The following is a 7,385-nucleotide window of genomic DNA, read 5'->3' on the forward strand; positions in this document are numbered from 1 at the left end:
CCTTGGATCTCATGGTAGTGTTCCACCCGGTAGATCTAACCATTCCCTATCGAATGTGGGCATCTCGATCTTCTGGAAGTCGACTTGTTTGAAATTAATTCCATATTTGCCCTTGTTTTCTTTTTCTTCTTCCTTTATCTTTCCATTCTCTTCTTTCATGCATTGATTTTATTATTAGCGCCCTCTAATGTTCCCCATTGGAATCCCTTGGAATCTTCCTTCTTTTCCTCTTATTTGATGTTCAAGCTTCCTAACTTAACTAACAAGTCGGTGATAGTTTTCATCACCTGATGGAACCGTTGTGAATTAGCCTCCCGATCGTCTTTCAGATCCGGGCGGAGTATAGTCAAGTTCGTCTCCAACCGAGTGATTCGATCAGTGTTGTTCACCATCTCGATACCCTAAAAATAAAATGATGAGTAGTAACCTGTGAATAGTGTTTCCATGAACAATATTTCCGATGAATAATGAAAGTCGTGAACAATACTTCCGATGAACACCACCGATGTGAATAGTACTCCAATGAATAATGATTTTGCTAGAATCATTGCTCTACCAGTTGATAAGACGTGTTATTTATTTAAGACACAGGGATTCTCCAAAACATAGTAAAAACTCTATAATTCGTATTCCATTAGTAATCAAAAAGACATCGAAACCCTATATATAACGCCTCGTTCCCGAGTTTAACAAAAGAAAAAGAAGAGAAGAGAAGAGAAAGTCACGAGAGAAAAGAAGAGAAAGGAAAAGAAAACAAAATTTTCTTTCGTGTTCCCAAGTCGGAGAGAAGTGGAAGGAAAATGAATTATTTTTTTCTTTCTTTCAAAATCCTCTCAAATCAGAAGGAAAGTTAAGAGGGAAAGTAATCCTCTCATTTCCCTCCACTTCCTTCCACTTCCCTCCTTTAATGAAACTCAGGAACACCGATATTTTTTATTTTATTTTCATTTCCACTTATTTCCTTTCCTTTCTCTCTTTAAGTTGAACTCGGGAACGAGATGTAAGTGTTAATAGATAATCTTATCATAAATTAAAAGATACTTATAGATATCTTAATTATAAATAAAGATAGCTCCTACCTAATTTGAATAAATAATTAAATAATTACTAATTACTCAATAGTCTTGACCTAATCGCCGATTTGTATCACAACCAAGAATTGCATAGATCACGATATTCCACCAAAATCATAAAATGTTGCAAACATAACTTAAAATGAATGAATTCAATGCTAAAATGCGAAGCAATTACAATATTTAAATACTAGTTGTGAAACTCGTATGTTATACGGGTTGGATAAAACAAAAAAATTAAATATGAAGGTTTAAACAAAAAATTATTTAATTTTGAAATTTAAAATTTAAAATTTGAATTTAAAAGGAAACATATTTAATAGTATATGAGTGTAATATTGTAATTTAATTGTTATTTTCAATTAAGGCAATTAATAATTGAGTTGTAAATATGATATGTTAATTAAAAAAAGATAAACAATGAGAAAATGACAAATGGAAAAAAAAATTATTTAAAATTACCAAAAAATGACATATGTCCAAGTTAATGAAAAAGTGACATGTGGCAAAATTATTTTCATTTATTAGGGAGGATGGTAAAAGATGCATAGTGCATCTAACAATGATTCTACTTTTGCTAGTTCAACGGTGAACGCATATTTATTGTACATTTTCTAATTTCTATTTAAGAAAATATGCAAATATTTTTAATTTATTATTGGGTAAATGACACAAAAAACATTCTTTTTATACAAAAATTTGATTTTGACACCGTGTTTTTTTTTGTGTCAAATTTGACAATGTGTTTTTCAATTTATTACAATTCTGACCACTTGACCGGTTAACCAGGTTACATGCTGACTTGGTTTGATGACGTGTCATTTTTGATGACGTGGCATGCTGACATGATATGCTGACGTGTCAAAATTGATTTTTTTTCCACAAAAAACACTAAGTTTTCATTTTTTTTTTTCCGATTTTGATACTAAGTTTAATTTTTTATTTCAATTTTGACATTATGTTTTTTTTGTTCCAATCGAACATCATTTAACAAATTTTGTTCAATTTTGTCTATTTTCCATTTGAAACCGTATAAATATATTTTTTTATTACATTTTAAACCGTATAAACATATTTTTTTTCGTTTAAAAACCACATTTTTATTTAAATACAATGTGTTTTTTTTTTTTTACATTCAAAACATTAGTTATATCATGAGAATCAAACTAACCATAAGTTTTTAATAAGATGTAAAAATTTGATGGGTTGCAAACTTAATATCCAAGATTTGATCGACTACACACCTTCAAACCTCCAAACACATTTTAAAGTTGCATATTTAATATAAAATACCATTTTTATATAACTAATATATATTTATACATAAAAATATGGTTTGAGTGTAAAAAAATGTATTTATACAAAACTATTGTTTTTAAATGAAAAAAAAAACATATTTATATGGTTTAAATGTATTACAAAAACATTTATACGGTTTCAAATAGAAAATTGTCAACATTGAACAAAATTGGAAAAAATGATGTTCGATTTGGAACAAAAAAACATAGTGTCAAAGTTGAAAGAAAAAATTAAACTTAGTGTCAAAATCGAAAAAAAAAAATGAAAACTTAGTGTTTTTTGTGAGAAAAAAATTCAATTTTGACACGTCAGCATGTCACGTAATCAAAAACTGACATGTCATCATGCCACATCAGCATGCAACCTAGTTAACCGGTCAGTGGTCAAAATTATAACAAATTGTAAAACACAGTGTCAAAATTGACACAAAAAAACACAGTGTCAAAATCGAATTTATATGTAAAAATAGTGTTTTTTGTGCCATTTACCCTTTATTATTTATACGCTTGAATTAACATAAAATTGAAAGTCTAGAACAGTACGGTTACATCGATTAATTAAGTTTTCAACTAAACAACATAACTACGAACTTCATTTAGAATAAACCATGTAAATCCATAAACAAGAAAGAAAATCTTAGTTTGGGTTGGACTCATATAAACTTTAACGAGAGTGACGAAGTGCATTTGAGAGCACCAGTGTTCTTTGTGAAATTGCAATTTGTTCTTTCACCGGCTCGTTTGTGTACTTCTTCCTCTATTAGTATATGGTGATCTTTGTTGACGTATCTTCTTCTCCTCGTGGAGTACTTTCGCAAACCTATATACATATGAGAAATATTCAAATGAATAAAATATACATAAAATGCTTTGTATATATGTTCTAAAATATATGCTAATTAAATATAGTTATACGGGAAACATGAATATACTTTATTAAAGCCATCTCGTTGGTGTTCTCGTTGGTGTGAGGATGGCAAGGCTCATGTATGCCCGTGTGCAAGTTCACTCTCTTCACTCGTTTTTTCAACAAGTCTTGTCCCACTTTCACAAGATTTTCTAAGTTTTCTTGTGCAGCCAAATCCAAAGAAATTAAGTCCCCGGTTAAAGTGTCATCCTGATATCATTTGAATTCGCTATGTCATAATATGAAATCTTGAATCTTTTTTAAAATACAGTGGAAAGGAAATATAGTTACCTGAATACGAAGATAATTTTCTTGTGAACGAAGGGCTTGAAAGACACTATAGATATGATAGTCAACCATATCGTCACTCGCCTGAGTAAATACCTCCACCAATGGGTTTGAGTCACCACTAGCCAGCCACCCCAAAACCCCCCATCTTGACGACTCAGTAGCATCATACTTTGCTTGAGCTTGTGGTGACCCAGTTCCCAATGACAATACTAGAAATCGTCCATATTCTGTTGCATTTATTTTGAAAAAGTTTGTACTGCCTCTAGTTATTTCATTTGTTACTTCGCTTATGGCAACCAAAGTCTGCAAAAAGAAATAAATAAATATTAACATATTTAACTTAAACCATGCAGATATATAGATGAGCAACTATTAGTGAATAAGACATATATATATATACCGGATTGTTGGCTGCTATTCCACCATCGATAAGATTGAATTCTATAGGTGGTTTTCCTTTAGATTCTTTTGTATGGAATTTATATGGAGGAAGATAAGTTGGGGCAGCTGATGTTCCAATGCATATATCGGATAACTTGGCATTAGGACTTGGGTGCCTCTGTATATTATAGACGTGAATATTAATATTAGTTATATGGTTATCGTAAAAAGGCAAATTTAATGCAAAAGAGTTTCATTTTGTATTATAACATTCTGCTCTCATATCGATCTATTAAAGCATTGCACTTTCTATCATACTTTAAAAATCTATTCAACTATAGTAATATATTTTCAATGTTTTCTTATTAAAATATTATACTTTGAAAAAACTAACCACTTATAGTGCCTATGAAAATTGTTGTGTATTTAGATAAAGTTGCTATAACTGATAGATTTATTAACATATAATGTTGTAATTTGAAAATCAAAAGTAAGATGCTATAATAAATAAACCAATGAAAGTTTGTTTATTTTTTCTTGCTTCTAACCTCTTTTGAAGATGTTAAAAAAAAATCATCCTCTTAATTTCAATGTAAACATTTTCAGGTTTGAAAATCGATAACTTGATGGTTTTTAGAGGCAACAAATGTATAAATCGATGAAGTACCTGGAAGCTTGAGAAGATCGTAGGCTGCAAATGTTTTATGTCAAACGTTGGAATCACGACATTTGTTAATGTTTCGTGAAGTTGTTTTTCTTTTAGTGTTTCTCGAATAACTTTATGTAGGTGTTGCCCATCATATTTTGGTCCCCATAGAGCTTTGATCGCTTTTTTAATAGCACGGAACCGACGGTGTATGCTACACAATGTAAATTAAAAATGAAGATTTAAGACATAACTACCCAATTATTAGGAAAATACTACGTGAAAAAAAAATTCATTCTTCACACAAAAAGGGGAGAATTAGCGATGTACAAAACCGTCCACCCAATTGTTTCGATAAAAAAAAATGCAGAAGTTCAACAACCAAACATTTGAATGTTCAAGATAAAAATCATTGAGAGATTTTAGGACTATTTCCCATAATCGCTACAAGAAGTGTCACACATTAACTAATTTTGTTTTGTTGCTAATAATACATACCTTATATCACGTGGTGGAAAGATATTAGGACAATGTTGAAGATAAAAATCTTTAATATCCTTAGCTGCAAAAATCGGTCGATTATCTTCACCGGGAGTAGCTAACATAGCCGTCACCAGACCACCGGTGCTTGTCCCGGCTATCACATCAAAATAATCTGCCAGTCGTGCATTCTTACCGTCTAATTTCTGTCATAATTATACAACCTCCTCATATTTTTTCTATGGTCTTTCAAAGATAAAAGGAATAATTCAAGTAACTAAACTTAATTATAAACGATATATACCTGTAGTTCAGTTTCCAAAAATTCAAGGATGACACTTGGAATGATGCCTCGTACTCCACCTCCATCAATACTAAGAATTGTGATTAGGTTTCCATATCTTGGTGGTTGCAATAGTGATTGAGGTTCTGCCGACATGATAAAACAGATAAAGAACTAATAATGAGTTTTAAGGTGCGAAGTTGATGAGGTGATTTATATTGTGTAAGGGTATTTATAGTATGATATAAGTTTGGAAGTTTTGAATTTTATGTAATTGAAGGAAGGAAGTTCCATGGCAACTTGCATGGCAACTTGCAAGTTCGCTAAATGAAAGAATCATAATAGTAATTATAGATAAATGTAGACATTTCTCTCACATAACTAAGACAATTTTTATATGTAACCGTGAGTGTAGTAATGCTTGGTGCATTTTTTTTATTATTTTTTTTTTCAAACTTCGAACCTTTACAAATCTTTCATAAACTCTTTTTGAGATGATTTGTTTTAATTGTATATTCCTTAATAAAGAAAATATTTTTATCACTTGTCTTTTTCTCCTTCATTTTGATACATGTCATTTTCTAAGATTTTTAAAATTATTATTTTCCACTTGTCATTTTTCGAAAATTTCAATTTTCTAAAAATAAATTTCCAAAAAATTCTAATAGGTTATATATATATATATATATATATATATATATATATATATATATATATATATATATATATATATATATATAAAATTATCATTCTATTAATTTGATAATAAATTCTCATACATGCTCCAAACAATTTGATTTTTTTTCATAAATGCTCCAAAATATTACATTTTGTTATGAGAAAACATTATTTTATAAAATATTTAATGTTTATATATTCATATAAAATTTTTATTTTAAAAAAAACTCATGTAACACACGAGTTTCACACCTAGTTCTATTAATATATTACATTCCAAATTTGGATGTCGGTAAGTCATATTGTTTTAGTTCCAAAATATGCTATGAAATATATATATATATATATATATATATATATATATATATATATATATATATATATATATATATATATATATATATATATATATATATATATATATACCAACTTTGATTATTTGTAAATTGCATACGAACTCCGTTTTAGCTGAATTTTTTTATTGCATTTTTTGTAACTAGGACTTTTCATGGATATATTACACTTCAAATTTGGATGTTGAGAAGTTATAACCGTTAAGCTCAAAAGTATGTTATCCGGTCGAAATTATGAAGAGAAAATTGTATAGCATTCGCATACAAACTTCATAACAATCACTATATCATTTGTGTTCTCAAAACCAGAAGGGCGTTCTACAAAAATCTAAAAAAAAGGTTTTAAAAATGATTTTTACATACGAACTTTATATTATTTTGAGTTATCACAAATCACAAAGTTAACAAAATGGAAAAAATTTATAGTCAATCCAGATTTTTGCAAGAGTTAACCTATGAAAATGTGAGAAAAAAAATAAATTCTTTGTGGTCAACTAGATTTTTGTAAAAGTTGAATGTGAAAATAGTGAATATTTTGGCTATTTTTCAAATTTAGGTTTATTTTATGGTAATTTTTTTAAATAGTTAGTATTAGTCCTTTTCACTTTCTTTTAAAGGAGTAAAATATATTTGATGTTCAAGACAAATCTAAAAAGGAAACAAAAAAAAAGACTTATAAATATATGTTTCTTTAAAATATAAAATCGTTGTCGATGAACTATAGTGGAAATCTGGGATCGTTTATTAACAAAAAATAACAATTTTTGCCACCTGGTCCTCCAGTTCACTAGAGCGGTGGCTCTGCTCATTGTAAAGTGGTTATGATTTCTCCGGGAAGACCTACGAGGTCACAACAGAGGGAAACCTAAAGGTTTTTGAGCATTCTAACACTCATATGGTATACATGCAACCCTAGAAACATTGGATCCATGTTTTCTCTAAGATACATGTAAATAATAACTTTCCAAGGTTTACATCCTAACTAGCATGTTATG

The 7,385-nt window shown here is 29.2% G+C and overlaps 1 pseudogene; it reads right to left on the minus strand.

Moving 5' to 3' along the window:
• Window positions 1-2,820: 2,820 nt before the first annotated feature.
• On the minus strand, window positions 2,821-5,641 carry LOC111876210 (patatin-like protein 2; annotated as a pseudogene).
• Between the last annotated feature and the right edge of the window lie 1,744 nt (window positions 5,642-7,385).

This window comes from Lactuca sativa, chromosome 1 (genome assembly GCF_002870075.4).
Source record: "Lactuca sativa cultivar Salinas chromosome 1, Lsat_Salinas_v11, whole genome shotgun sequence".
Classification (NCBI taxonomy): domain Eukaryota; kingdom Viridiplantae; phylum Streptophyta; class Magnoliopsida; order Asterales; family Asteraceae; genus Lactuca; species Lactuca sativa.